At 32.6% G+C, this 16,181-nt stretch overlaps 1 protein-coding gene across 1 annotated transcript in view; it reads right to left on the minus strand.

Moving 5' to 3' along the window:
* Nucleotides 1-8,489, minus strand: part of LOC135122911 (protein abrupt-like) — a 91,209-nt gene extending 82,720 nt beyond the window's left edge. The window contains exon 1 of the mRNA XM_064047427.1: nt 8,412-8,489. The gene's annotated coding sequence lies outside the window, so the exon portion shown is untranslated. The remainder of the gene's footprint in view (nt 1-8,411) is intronic.
* Nucleotides 8,490-16,181: the final 7,692 nt, after the last annotated feature.

Genomic DNA, 16,181 nt, shown 5'->3' on the forward strand with positions numbered 1-16,181 from the left:
CAGTGTATACGGAATACTAAAAATACTTGTGATGAAATTATTTAGTGGAAAATAAGGCCTCTAATTGTCGTAGGAGGATGTTTTTACCTTGTACGTTGTTCGTTGTTTCATTCTGTTCTACGTATGTTTATGGAAAATATTCCATAAGACTGGAAACGTAAATAAAAAAATGGCCAAAAATTATTTCGAGAGGACTTGGGGTATAGTCCAACAGTTCCTGCTTCTTTCAAAATAAAAAAAAATATTTTGTGAAACTTTTATTTGTGATAACCTCTATAGATTGAGACAAATATAAGTAATACTAGTAACAATGTAAGAAGCTAAATGACGTCCTATAAATATGTTTTGACATTCTATAATTTTTGATTGTCTACGACAAACACATTTTTTTTAATGACACTCTATATATATTTTTTAGAAACTGTACAGCTTGTTTTCTGAATACATTAATGTGTCATTTGTTTGATTACCCATACCCCGCCTCTGACTCCAACGCATTATGTTACGAAAACACACTTGTTTATATTTGGTCTAAAGCGTCCTTGATAGGAAACGGATTAACAACTTCTCCAAAAATATGAATGCATTGATAAAGTAAGCATGTATTAATTAATGAGTTTTTCCATTTGAACATGTTCTGATCAACGTTATTCCAATAAAGTATGTAAATTCCGACATGTGGCGTATAATACCGCAACCGAAAGGGAACTCTACGCTGTATACCAGGAAATAACGTTATATAATTCCGCATATACTAATATAAACGGTTGCTGTACAATTTCAACTTTTTGCGAAAATCTGGATGCCTCGGAAGTTCTGAAATATGATATTTATAAAATTTAAATCCCAGTTGCTAAGTAGAATTTTGAGGTGACGTCATCACATTGGTGGTGGGGATGATTAGAAAAATTTTGATTCGCGTTTTACCATCTACCTGACATTCCTAATATACATATAAAATTTGACAACAATCGGTCCAGTAGATTCAGAGATTACGTGTTTAATAAATATCGACACAAACGAGAGACAGACAGACAGACAGATAGACGGAAACGGAAGAGTAGTTTTTTCGTACTCTTAGCTTACGGGCAGGAAGTAAAAATACTGAAATTGTAATAAGCTAATAAGAAAAGCATTCTTTGTTGTGAAATCTGTAAATTTTGTGGTCATATCGAAAACTGTTAAAGAAATATGATAATTATAACTGCTTTTTTAATACAAAACCTTTATATGGTAGTAAGTACAAAAAATGCACATACATTCGTTTTTTAAATGGAACACTCTATATATTTTTTTATAAGAAAATTGTATTGTTAGTAATCCCAAGGTTTAGGAATAAAATACAACAGTAAGGACTTTATTACAGTAACAATAAAATTTGGCCTTAGTATACAGAGTGTTTTTTAAAAGTTATATTAATTTAATTTTCAGATTGTCATGTCTCAATTTTTCGTGCAGAAAACACTGTATTTTCTATACCTAGAGCTGATAGTTTCTACGTTTTTTTTTTATTTCATTGAAACTCCAAAATGCCTCGAAGAGGTTTTAACACGCTATTGATGCGTTTCAGCAGCTACGCTGTCATCTCCTCGGGCTAAAATAACCAACAAATTAAACCCACTATCATTTTTTGTGCCCTTCATGCAATTGGCGTTTTATTTGTGTTTCTAAAACTACAAGCTCTCATCAAATATTGGTTTGAAACCCGAAATTATAGTTCCATTCGATGGCGCTAAAAAATTGCCACATTTACTTCAGTCACATTTATTCCCACAAGAGTTTTCAGCTTAAAGTGCGTACTATGATAAGACTTTCGGAAAAGAATAAACGTTGTAAGACAACAGAAAAGTTTATTCTACGAAGAGATGTGAGACAATATGTTGTATTTTTTTTGTGTGGCAGTGATGGAGTCCAAAAGATATTTCTGTTTTGTTTCGAACTAACTTTATACGCAGCGATGAGGACAAAAGTTTCATAAATAAAGTAGGAATGCAGTTTGTTAAAGAAATTACTCAAAAAAAAGTTTTACAATTCACAGCAACAAATGCCAGATGTGCGATTCGGGGAAGCTTGAAAGTTTTTTTGGGTCTAAACGAAATCCAGTCCAACTCCGATGATGGCAGCTTTTTATACTTAATAATGTTTTTGTATATACAGGGTGAGTCACTAAGAGCGTGTTCCTCGATACCTGTCATTAATTATTAGAAATATAAGAAAAGTCAAAGGCCAAAATTGTACGGTTCTTTGACTATACTCTAGAATTATTTTTAACTATACAGAATGTTCAATTTTTAACGCGTAACGCACAACTTAATTTTCTCGAAATTTTTTAGCAGTGGGAGAGTTAACAAAAAATCTCAGTAGGGTTATTGTGTTACAGACTTCAAATATAGATATTTCAGTACTTGTTTCTTATTCTACTTTTCTTTTTTGTTAAGAATTTTCTATATTTAAAGTTAATAGTTACTGCGATTTTTCACTTTGACAAATTAAAAGAATGAGAACAAAAAATAGAGTAAGATACAGCAATAAAATACTATTTTATTTGAAAAAACTAAAACACGGATAATTGAAAATAGTAAAGTTTCAGAATTTTTTATAAACACCCTGTATATTAAAATTTGATTTCATTGATATCACAACAGAGCGCGTACCTTTATTTATCCTCCCACAGAATATTGTAACACATACTTTAAAAATAACCCTATTGAGACATTTTTTGTGAACCTTTCCATTGCCAAAAAATTTCAAGAAACTTGGAAACGTCGCACCACGCGCATAATGACTCACCCTATATATATGTAGTATGTATACTTTCTCCATGCGTTCGTAAGCGCGGTTAAAATTTTGCAAAATCTAAAGAGTTTCAAAGATTTTTTTATTAGTTTGTTGGTAACAGTAATATAAATAAAACTTAAATTTAGAATTTAGGGAGAATTTTTGATTTTTGAAAGGGACAATTACACCAGGTGATTTTTTAAATTTCTGCTCTAGTTGGCCATGATGCTTACGTCAGCCGTTTCAATTGGACGGCCAACGTACCCATCATGGCCAACTTTAGCAGAAATTTAAAAAATTACAGGGTAAAAGTCTGTCTAATCAGGAACCGAATCTAATATGCAAAATGTTGGTGGGAGGGAAATTATTTCTTAAATGATAACATTAATTCGTCATTTTAACCTTAAATTTCAGTGTTTAAGTATATTATTATCTTTATGAATATTCAAAAGTGAGATTTTCTTTTGTTGAAAAATTTATAAAAAAAAAAACTATAATGTGCTACTTGTTATACAATTTATTATGTATTATAATGCGAAATATTTCTGATAAAAAAATATTAAGCCAGGACTGGTTTTAATTTGATAACATTTGAACTAAAATAAATAGCAAACGAAATAATGTGATTTTATTGCAACTAATTTGAGAGAAACTTCGAGTGAAAAAATGGTATAAAGCGACTTTTATGAAAAAAATATTACCAAAGATATGTTTATTTAAATTTTACGGAAAAGTTGGCAGAACAAGAAACTTCAAGTGTAAAACGGCAAAAATGCTAATTCTTTGACCGCAAGGACCAAGTCGAAATTAACCTCACTGACCTAGATGCAGAAAAAAAAAGTTATTAAAAGCTGTAAAAGCATATTCTCAAGCTTCATAAGTAAGCATCATAAACAAGAAAGCCAAAAAGTTAGAAGAACATTAAACGTTACAACTAAATTATTTCAGCAGCGAATTCTACTAGAGTGACGAGCGAAACTTTGATAATTTCAGTTATAAGGTGGGAAATCTAAAACCGCGTCACACCGAGGGGCGCCAAAGCCATAAAGTTGTGTTTTAAATATCGCCATACGACATCTTTCCGGCGGTTTTCCCGAGCAGCATTCCCAAGCGACTGAACAATCGGGGGTGTTTGTTGTCGTCATCGGGGTGCATGCGCTGGGTGGCCCAGTATCGTTTAAATTTTGCGTTAAGGGTAATTAATTGTGTCTGTCTGATTACTCACTTGTGGCAAAAGTGGTCGGTGGCACGTCTTCGTATACAGAAACAGCACACATTTCGTTATTTTAGGGGTTGTCGGGCTGGAGTGGCCATGCTCATTGCCGTATTGACTAAACACTGCAATGTTCATGTGTAGTGAAATGTTTTTTGTGGCGTTCAATTCGTAACATGGCGTACCATACGCATTCACCCCGCACCCCGTCTTTGCGCGTATTTCTCTTCCGCCCTTACTTGCCCCTCCTGCCCCCGCGCAAAACAAACCATATCGATTTTGGGAGAGCGTACCTAATATATACTTGCAGTAGTTGCTAGGGTATATACGCTCGATGGCTCCATCCGAGACCTACGTCCCACTCGGTGCACCCCGAATGGAGCCGAGTAAACAAAGTTTGCGACGTAGCGCCGAGGAGCCAGTGGCAGCTGGACGCATTTTTATGGGGTGTGCGCCACACTTTAAATCACTGCAATTGGTGCCATTACCATCATTATTATTATTATTATTATTCTGAAAACTATTTAATTTATTTCCGAATGGTTACAGCTTTGTGTCAATAAACTAGTTTTTTTGTTTATATTATTACAATGTATTACATTTTTTTTTAGAATTAGTTATTTATATATATATGAACGACTTTTGAATCAGACGCTCTATACTTTTAATAGAAACCACATCCACTATAGTTGCTAATCACAGGAACGGTGGACAAAATTAGTAATGTAGTCTCTGAGGTAAACGTATTTGAGGGGTGGGTATTTATGACAGTGACAGATGATATCGATACAAATTTATGGGGCTTGAAACCCTACAATTTTAAAACTGATTATGTCATTAATTATGCAAATATTCTTAAAAGCTAACACATTATTTAAAAGAGGCGTTTAGATTTACTACGGTCACAGTATAGGCTACTGTTTAAACATTTTGCCACAATTTTCAAAAATTGAGATGAGACACCCTGTATTAGAAACGTTTACAACATGTATGCATATTCAAATAAAGCTAAAATTTTAAGAAATCGTGACGGTAAATTACAAGAGTAAACAATTGTTGTTGCAGTAGGTAGAACACAAAATAGGAGTGTGAAAAATGGAAGTAATAAAGGACATGTCAATCATCTGTATACAGAACATAATGAAAATGTTTGCACTGGCACGAGTGATAATTGCGAATTGAAATTCTCCGATAACGATTTTGGTAGTAGTATTAGTATTTGTATTTTGGCCTATTAGCTGTTTTGTTGACATAATTACAGGATGACCTAAAAGTTCTACGATATTCCTCTTCTAGGTTTTTTTTTGTTTATTTCTACTTTCTAATCCAGAGATTGAAATCTTCTGGTCTTTTACACGGCGAGTGCTCGAGTTGTCTCTGATAAAAATATTAAATTCTTTCCCTTGTTCTAATTTCGCTCCCTTTTTCTTTCTTTCACTCTTTCTTTCGTTTAATTTCTCGAGCGTAAACTAAGGAATGAACTCCATCGGGCCACTGGCTACTTTTTTTAGGTAAACCGTTATTTTTGCTTTCCCATCTCTTTTTAATATCATATGATAAAAAAAGATCGTCCAGTTAGCCAGGGAATTATTTATTTTTTTTAACTCATTAGTGTAATAAAAAATTAGTCAAAGTTTATTTCGACAGAACTTCCCTGCCTTTTTGTTTTAATATCTGCAGACTTCTTTTTACATCAAACTTAAAACATGTTGGAAAATTTGTATAAGGAAATATCGATTTTGCACTAGGCTCCGCCCCATTCTTGCAAAATCTATGTTTTATTTGCAAAAACCATTTTAACCATGTTTTAAGTTGCTTGTTATGAAAAGATGGCTGTGTATATTAAGAAAAAAACAATCCAAAAGTTAAGCCCCACCCATATCCATCCCAAGCTTAATTATGATGAATTTTTCATTCGTTGTCAGACCGAGGGGCGGAGCGTAATTGCAAAATCGATATTTTCCTATACAAATTTATCATTTTAAACATGTTTTAAGTTTCTTGTTGTGAAAGATGACTATACGTATTAAGAAAATAAGGCAAAATGTAAGCCCCGCCCACCCGCCCTATCTCAATTGTGATGATTTTTTATTCGCCAAGAAATAAAAAACATGTTTTTGAGTATCGTGTTGTTCAAAGAGTACTATGTACACTAAGAAAAAACTAAGCCAAAGATTAGGCCCCACGCATTCCTACCCTGATCTAAATAGTAATGAAGTTTTCATTCGTTGGTAGACCTAGGGGCGGAGCTTAATTGCAAAATCCATATTTCCTCACATAAAATTATCACTTTAAACGTCTTTCAAGTTTCTAAGAATTAAAGAAAGATTACAATCGGGATGGGGTGGGTGGTCGGGGTTTATATTTTGTCTGTTTTTCTTAATATGTATACATAGTAATCTTTGAACAACACGATACTCATTTTTAACTTTTTGTAAAGAAATAAGTATTTTGCAGTTCATTTTCGTCCCCTTGGTTGACAGCAAATAAAAAAAATCATCACAATTGAGACAGGACGGGTGGGCGGGCTTACATTTTATCTTTTGTTTTAATACATATGTGTAGACTTTTTTTCACAACACAAAGAAACAAAGGAAACTAAATGTATTAATCAAAAAAGAAAACCAAAGGAAAAGTTTCTGGTTGTGAAAAGATGACTGCACATATTAAGAAAACAAGGAAGAATGTAAGCCCCGCCCACCCGCCCTGTCTCAATTGTGATGAATTTCTCATTCGTTGGCAGATCGAGGGGCGGAGCCTAATTGCAAAATCGATACTTTCGTACAAAAATTGACTGTTTTAAATATGTTTTGCAACTATTTAAAACAGGTGATTAGGCTTAATTTCTTTTCCAAGTTCTTTGAAAAATTTGTTATAAAATTTGATTTTGCGGTTTTTGTTTTGTAATAACCTCTAAATTTTAAGGGGACACGGGTGCACAAGCAAGGACAATGTAAAATATATTTAAAGCAGATAATATGCTTGACTTTGAGTGTTTATATTTATACATCAAAAGAATGCCACGTAGCAATCTGTTTGATTTGAATGAGTTTATCTTCTCACCACAGAGGACTAAAATTATTAATGAAGCCACAGTCGAACAATATGTTCCGAGTATTATAGTTATAATTCTTATAATAAATCTAATATGTAATAACAAACAAAATCAAGGTAGATTTGTAAACCACAAGTACATGAGTATAATATTTCATACAATTTTGAAAATATTAACTATGCAATATAGTGAGTGGTTAACGTTTTACCATCTACATGAAAATTTGACAACAATCGGTCCTGTAATTTCGGAGATTATCCGTTCAAAAAGAATCGACACAGACAGACGGACGGAAACGGGAGACCACTTTTCTTCTACTCTAGGTGTCATGAAACGTCGAGAAAACATGAAACTGTCAAGTCGTCCAATAGACTGGATTACTATACTTCCTTAATTTACGCCCGAGTAAAACAAAAGCTTGAAACAAATGCTAATTTCCTAAATCATTTCCCACAACGTCAAAAATGATGCGAATTACGTCAATAAATTAAAAAAAAATTAATTGCATGGGTGACTAGATGACTTTTTTTTTTAATTCATGTTGTTTACTGTTTCTCTAGAAACCTCTTTGGTCTTTAATTGTGAAAAAGGTTTCGTCCACGTTTATAAGGGTAATCTTCAGGTAATTAGAGACAAGAAGAACGAAAAAGCAAGCAGGAGAGGCGAGAACGAAACTGGACGTAAATCTCTTTCAAACTTTTCATTCTTCTTGTATACATTTCTAAGGATATCCCTTACGAAGCTGGCAGAAACGTCCAGAATCGACTATTTCATTTGAATCTACTTTATTACTTTATTGAGAATTTTAACTAAATTTTTTTTCTTGTGCGTTCCTACAAGCTTTTCATTTTCATATCGCAACTCAATCTAATAAATGCACTTCCCTTTCAATCAGATTTTCAGTTAACTTTCGCCTTTTAGTGCTGAAGTTGGTTACTGTTCTGTAATTTCTGACATTTTTACTACTTCCTTATAGACAGGGCGTGATATTTCTTCCCCACATTCTTAAAGAAAATTTTTATCTACTCTCTCCTCATTCTTTATGTCAGTTAACGCTTCAGTCGTTCTGTTGAGTCTTTACATTTACCAACTAATCCCTGTTCATCGCTTGTTATCATTTTAATCACCCTTTCTGCCTGTAGACTTCTACTACCGTAATATTTGTCTCTTTTCCATTGAATTGTACTAATTAGAATTGGATACATACCCCTACATACCGAATCCGTATACTAAATTCGTCTTTGAGGCTTTAAACTACTGTGGAATTATCAAGATTTTATGCAATAGTTTATGATTCGTCATCGAAACATCATCAATCCCACAGTCCGTCTTTATCATACCTAGATTCTTTTAAAGCAAACTTACCTACAATATTTTTCAGCCACAAGTTCTTGAAAACGTATTTTCTTTATTGAAATTACATTAATTTAAAGCACAATTTTTGCTCTGTACTGTTTTCTTCAATATACATCAATGAAATTACACTAATCTTTGACATTTAGATGGGAAAACTGTCAACCAATTTTAGGGTACAGATAAAACGCCACCTAGATGATATGATATTTGATTGGTTATTATTTGTCATTTTGCTTAATGCTGTGTTTTGCATGAATTTGTAGCGAAAAGTAACGATGTTTCCAAGAGAATAATCTGCTTCTAAAAAAGTCTTTTGTGATTAGATAAAAGTTCCATCGCCTCTGATGTGCAAATTCAGTTTTTTAGAAAAAAAAAGGAGATAACACTAGTCACACCGTAAGAAAAAAAGTGGACAGTCCAGTAGTTTCGGATATCGTCTGACATACTTTTTCATACTCTAGGGGTCATGAAACGTCGAGAAAACATGAAAGGCCGTTCGACGGATGGACCTTATTTCAATACTACCTTAGCTCGGGAAGTAAAAATTGGACAGCACTGTCACACTATTTGGAATTGGAAATGTTACAAACGAGATTTCTGTTCCCTACAACCTACAAGTTTAACTTTTATCGTCCCACCATTTATCTATATATCTTGATTTTCTTCTTCCGGGTACTCAGTTTCATCAGTTTGGGTATTTTGTTAACCATCCTTACAACCTATGAAGGCGTTTCGAACTATAGTATGTTGCTCGATTATCTTATGGATTCCCATAAGTAAGTATTTTTTTTATAAATTCATTCCAATTTTTGCACTTTACAGAAACGCATACTGAAACAGTGTCGTTGTGTCATAACCAGACTTCGGCATTGCGGAAGTGATGCTCATTGCCGTCCGATCGCCAGCGCTATTGCAGTCGTGGCCTACAACTTCGGGAATTCTTAATAACAACTACTACTTTTTCGCGATTTTCCTCAGTTATATGAGTTCTCCTCGATGTTAAAATGCTTTAAAAGTTAAAAATGACTCTTCAACATCACAATTTTTGTGATGACCTTGATTAGATAAACCCTGATTTGCATCAAACGCCACTGAGGTTGAGACGTGGTTGAGTCGGCCAGCCAAATTTATCGCCTGATGTCGCACCGTCGTTTTTAATATTTGTCTGGTTGATTGCCCATCACTTCGGCTGTGCCTAACTGTGATTATAACATTAAGCAATTTTTGCTCTTTTAAATCTTCTAAAGTCATACGTGGTTTTACTGAGTCAATAACTTTGATATTCTAACACTTTTTTAATCAGCATTCTCTTCAAAGACACTCATTTTGATTAGAAAGCTTTTGTTTTGCTGTTTTAATCATAAAAAGTAATCTATACCGAGATGTTACCTTTGACACAATTTTCGCGTTTTTAGATTATTGTCAACTAGAAAATCCGAATTTAAAATGCAACGATCAGAACGAATTTTTAAAATGGTTGCTTTTATCGTGTTTTTTGTTGCTCTCTAAGTGCAAACTGTATGATTTTTCGCTTTTTGGACACTTATTTCATATTACTGAGGTTATCTTTTTCGTACTTACCTAATTCTAAGCTGAATTCTTGTTTCGGTTTTATTTTAATTTGCCATTATACTGATTTCTTTGTCCTTTGTGATCTGTTGTCTTCACCGAAGCAGCTTCTTTTTTTCTCTGCCGTTTAGTTTTTTAATTTATTAGAGTCTTCTATATTTACAAAACTTCTCTATATTAATTATGACACAGTTTCGAGTGTACTTCATCATAATCAGTATTCAAAATAACGACTTCTTTTTTCTAGTGTTATTATTATTTCTTCAGAATCTTTACTGAACCTGTGGAAATATTGAGAAAAATGATAAAATTTTCATTTTTAGCACTATAATATTATTATGCAATATATAACCACATGTCAAGAAAGTGACTAAAATATTTGTGTTTTGTGGCCAAAATTAGCTGCAACTAGAGCTTCTATATATTACATGCAGATGGCGCTAGACTAAAAAGAAAAGTAATTGAAATTTTAACAAGTCGAATAAAAAATCTTTTTTTTTTAGTTTGACATACAAAATGAAAACCTAGTTAAATTGAAAAGAATTGGTAATTTTTTTTGACTATTTTTTTTTGACAAGCAAAGTTGTAATTCGATTATATGTATACAGCGCACTTGATTAGATACCTACTTCCCTCTTTTATCATCCACTAGCACCTACTGCTATTCATTTAGTCGGAAAATTTTTGTTTTCAATGAAATCTATTTTGATCAGAAAAAATGCGACCAAAATCTCTAGACCCCGCAAAAACGAGAGTTTTTGGTAGTTTTTCGACTAAAATTGCAAAAGCCAAAAGACAAATGAGTTGTGTTTGTGAAATAAAAATTGATCTGACTGGAAATGAATAGCTCGGGTGTGATTTAATGAAATAATTTCAACAGATATGAAAAGTACAAAATTTAAAACAATTTTTTTAATCAAACACAAAAACAGCGTGTTTAACAATTAAAAAGAACAATAATTAAAAACAGTTACCATAAATTATTTTAGGATTTGAGTAGGAATTGGAACGAATTGTTAAAATATTATTTTGAGTTGCTGATGAACTAGAAGATCCCTCGTTTCTTAAATTTGATGTTAAATTTTCGTGATGTGTAGAATCAAGTTAGAAATAAGCGCCAATTGAATGTCCTGTAATTTTTATAAGTTCCTGATCACAACTGTAGCTTTAAGTAATGGAGTTCCCGATGTTTGCCGATTCTGCTCAAGTCGTCTCAAATCATCAACAACTTCCTCAGATACTGAAGGTCTTCCGGGAGATTTCCCTTTGTTAACACTGCCAACTCGAACAAATCTGTTGATTACATCTCAAATGTGAGCTTCTAACAATGTTTCTTGAATTATCCAATCATGGTATTCTTGCTTACAAGCGGTGACAGAATACACCAGATATTAAGACATAACAGTGAAAGTGCCTTATTCAACAGAATAAACCATTTTCACGGTCTTTACTTCCTAGCACAAGTGAGTTTTGAAAACGACTGTTAAGTTTTTTGGAGCTTGGATCAACAAAAATTACTGTAATTCACACTTGAAAAACGTTAAAACAATAATGGCCAACAACGCCCTTAAAACCATTTTAAAAAAACCTGTATAACATTTTCATGGGAAACATTACCAAAACGACTCATTTTAACTTTAATGATATTCAAACTGTAGTTGAAAAATTACCATTGAAACTTTCAAAGGTCATTAGATTTATAATTAAAAAGTAACCTTCCTTTTAATGCGATTGCAAACTGACAAATTTGACATTTCTGATGAGTGTATTTACATTGAAATTAAATTATCTATTAATAATTTTTTTCCTTTACAAATAACAGTTTCAAAATTATTTATTTGAAATGAAACATCCACTCATTAATTTTTACGCATGAATTCTTCTTAAGAACTTGTTACGGTTTCTGGTTCATATTTAGTTTTCTTATTTTAAGCTATTTAAGCAATATCTCTTGCCGTTGACTACAGATCAAAGACAGCTATACCTACGTTCTCCCACCTACATGTCGTTTTAATCTCCTCACCGGAAAAAATTGTTTTAGGAGCAAACACATCACTAAAAAAATTTAACCGTAGTGTAAGCGACAAATGATATTAAGTTTCGTCAAATTCGATACTGCCCACAACATTTTATATTTTCGAATCTGAAGCCCCCAAACACCCACGTCGCCGCCGCCTCTGCCACTGAAATGAAATTGCTGATGTATGTCCTTACATATTGCTGCCTCCAAGGTGAAGGAAAAGGGAAACTGGCGACTCATAAAAATAAGATGGACGCCATTTTGGAATGACTTTTTATGGCGCCATAAAGTATAAAAATCTCATCTAGGTGCAATCAATACGCGGGTACTTTTTATTGTAATGTTGAGTTAAAAGTGTATTAGGGCTTACGTTACGGCGCAGGCTTTACCTTTATTGTAGTGGGGTTTAAGGGTTCTTTTGCTCTCGAACGGCTGCTTACGTAAATAATCCCTCTTTTATTTTTTATAATAGCGAATTCGCCGTGTGTTGAAAATGGTCTTACCAGGTGCACGGAAACAATTTTTATAACCAATAAAACGCTCATATACGTCTATGACACAAAATATCAAATGTTTACATTTACACGCTTCGAACTGAATTGTGCGTAATGCTCACGTCGCTTGGGGGCAGGTGAAAGTGATGGATGCAGTGAAGTGCAACATTGCAGTTTTGTACACTCTTTACTCTCGTTCGGTTTGCGGAAAATTGGGGTTTTGGATTAAATGTTTAATTGTAATGTGAACAAAAAAAAAATTATGACACGTTACTAAACTCGGCTTAGTAACTTCCCCAAGACGATTTACATATTCCAGACGGAAACTGAAATGAAGTATTTTTATTTTTATGAATGTATAATTTCATGATTTCTTGAGTTTTAGGGCTTGTATAGAATACAGAGATGTACGTTTCCCAGTCTCATTTCCTCCATGTGTCATAATATTTTTACTCTGTCGACTAACCTGAATGAAATTTTAAGCCCACATAAAGACTACTAACTTTACATGAGTTTTTATAATAAAATTTCACAATTTCTCTTAGAAACTACTTAAATAAGATCTTTGAAATTTTGGTAAAATATTTACAGTTCCCTAATGATTATAAAGTAATAAAATTTAATCTCATACCGTCGAAAAGATAGATGACGTCATTTCAGAAACTGATTATTCAATAAATGTTTAAAAAAATGCTGCTTAAAATGCAGTAGTCCTTCTGTTTTATTAATACTATGCTGTATTGTTTCTGTCTACACATGATGTTTTAAAAATTATATATATATATATATATACTTATTATCTGAAATTTCTGAGTCTTGGTAACGCTATGACCACTGTTAGAATCTCATGTGCTGCATAATTAAAAAATGAATCATTTCTTTAAGTGGGATGTTCTTTAGCCTGGACTTGTGGAAATAACATAAAAGTGATCTAAGATTATTTTGAGTCACCCTGTATAAACAATTTAAACAATATGAATGCACTCATAAACCCCGAGTGTGTTAGATTGTAAAGTGTTATACTTTTTTTTTTTTAAATCGGGATATTTAGGGTAAAAACGAGTTCATAAACCACAAGTGCAGGAGTATATTATTTAATAACATTTAAATAAAATTTAGGTACTATGCACAATTTTGAAGTGATGTTATCACGTTGATGGCAAAATTTTTCATAATAAATAAGATGACGGATACCGTCGAAAATCACCAAAAAATTTTGTAATGCCGATTTTTATCTCTAGAAGTTTAACGAATTCATTTCTACGAAAATTGCAGCCATTTTTCCAAAATTGTTAAAATGGTCAATGACAAATCGTGAAACATTTTAAAAATTTTAATTTAAACTCGAATATTTCGAAAGCCAATAGTATATCGAGTTTGGATTATTTTCACTTACAGATTACAGATCTATTGTTTCTACGCAAATACGAATTTTTTCATAATTTTTGGCTTTCCGGAATCGCCTTAAAAAGTTCTGAATAGAAATGAACGATTATTTCGGTTTTTTCGATGATAGTCCTGAATCTACATCCGAGATAATCAACAATAACTATATTTTTTGATTCACCTAATGTATCTCCCAGAATTGTTTGTAGTTTTTGAGGCAAATTCGCCAAAACGTCAATTTTTCAATACCAATGAAATTTTTTATTTTTCCTAGGATAGCGTCAAAATTTACCAAAAATTTCTAATGCTGATTTGGATTTTCAATAGTTTATAACGAATTTATTTCAACGAAAAGTCCAGCCGTTTTGTTCAAAATGGCCAAAATAGAAAGTAATAAATTTTGAGATATTTTAAAAATTTAACTGTAAATCCGAATATTTCGAAAGCCAACAGGCATATCGAGTTTGGATTATTTTCATTTATAGACCCATCATTCTCGAGCAAACGCGATTTTTTTCATTATTCTGGGCCACCCGGTTTTTCCGGAATCGCCCTAAATAAGTCCTTAATAAAAATGAAACGATTATTTCAAAATTTTCTGCGGCAGTCCTCAATCTTGGTCCGAGACCATCAACATGCTTTCCAGTCATCTGGTCGAGACTTATCATCTCTCAAAATTTTTTGCGGTTTTTGGAGCAACTTCGTCAAAACTTCCACTTTTCAATATTGTATGAAATTTTTGGCTTTTCCCTGGATACCGTCAAAAATTGCCAAAAAATTGGTTGTGTTGATTTGGACATCTAAAAGTGATTAATGAATTCATGTCGATGAATATTCCAGCCATTCTTTCAAAATCCCCAAACAACAAAGCAACAAATTTTGAGGTATTTAAAAAAATTTGACTTTAAATCCGAATATTTTAGAAAATTAAAGGTCGCATCGAGTGTGGATTATTTTCAAACCGCATTTTTTCATAATTTTTAGCTAACCGTTCTTTTCCAGAATTTCTCTAAAGAAGTCCTTAATAAAAATGACACGATTATATCGAAATTTTTGATGATAATTCTGAATTTTAGTCCTAAAGACCAACACGCTTTATTTTTCGATTCAGTTGATCGAGATATTATCTCCCAGAAATTTTTGTAGACTTTTGGTTAACTTCACCAAAAGCACAATTTCTCAATATCTGTCTGTACGAAATTTTTACTCTGACTGATTAGTGATTTTGGTCTCTAGAAGTTTTGAATGAATTCATTTCTACGAAAATTCCAGCCATTTTTCCAAAATCGCTAAAATGGTAAATTACAAATCTTGAGACATTTTAAAAATTTTAATTTAAACTCGAATATTTCAAAAACCGATGGTATATCGAGTTTGGATTATTTTCACTCACCGACCTATTATTTCTGCACAAACACGATTTTTTTCATAATTCTTGGCCACTTGGCTTTTCCGTTGTTAATAAAAATGAATAAACATATTTTTCGATCCACCCGATCTATCTCTCAGAATTTTTTGTAGGTTCTGAGGCAACTTCGCCAAAATCTCAATTTTTCAATCCATATGAAATTTTTGACTTTTCCCCGGATAGCGTCAAAAATTACCAAACATTTCTAATGCTGATTTGGACTTTCAAAAGTTTGTAACGAATTTATTTCTACGAAAATTCCAGTCATTTTATTCAAAATGGACAAAATAGAAAGTAACAAATGTTGAGATATTTCAAAAATTTGGATTATTTTCATTTATAGAGCTATCGTTCCTGGGCAAACATGATTTTTTCCACAATGCTGGGTCCCGGTTTTTCCGGAATCGCCCTAAATATGTCTTTAATAAAAATTAAATGATTATATCAGAATTTTCTACGTCAGTCCTCAATCTTGATCCGAGACCATCAACATGCTGTATTTTTCGAGTCACTTGGTAGAGATCTATCTCTCAGAATTTTTTGTTCTTGTTGAAGCAACTTCGTCAAAACCTCAACTCTTCAATATCGTACGAAATTTTTGACTTTTCCTCAGATACCGTCAAAAATTACCAAAAAATTTCTAATGCGGATTTGGACCTTCAAAAGTCTTTAATGAATTGATTTCTACAGAAGTTTTAGCCATTTTATTAAAATCGCTAGAATAGGAAGAAGGAGTAACAAATTTTAAGATATTTTAAAAGTTTGATTCTAAGTTCAAATATTTCGAAAACTAAAGGTTGCACTGAGTTTGAATTATTTTCAATGATGCACCTATCGTTCCTGTACAAATACGATTTTTTTCATGATTTTTCACGACCCGGTTTTTCCAAAATCGACCTAAC

Source organism: Zophobas morio, unplaced genomic scaffold (genome assembly GCF_036711695.1).
Source record: "Zophobas morio isolate AGI-343-1 ecotype UQ-CSIRO unplaced genomic scaffold, CSIRO_AGI_Zmor_V1 ptg000005l, whole genome shotgun sequence".
Classification (NCBI taxonomy): Eukaryota; Metazoa; Arthropoda; class Insecta; order Coleoptera; family Tenebrionidae; genus Zophobas; species Zophobas morio.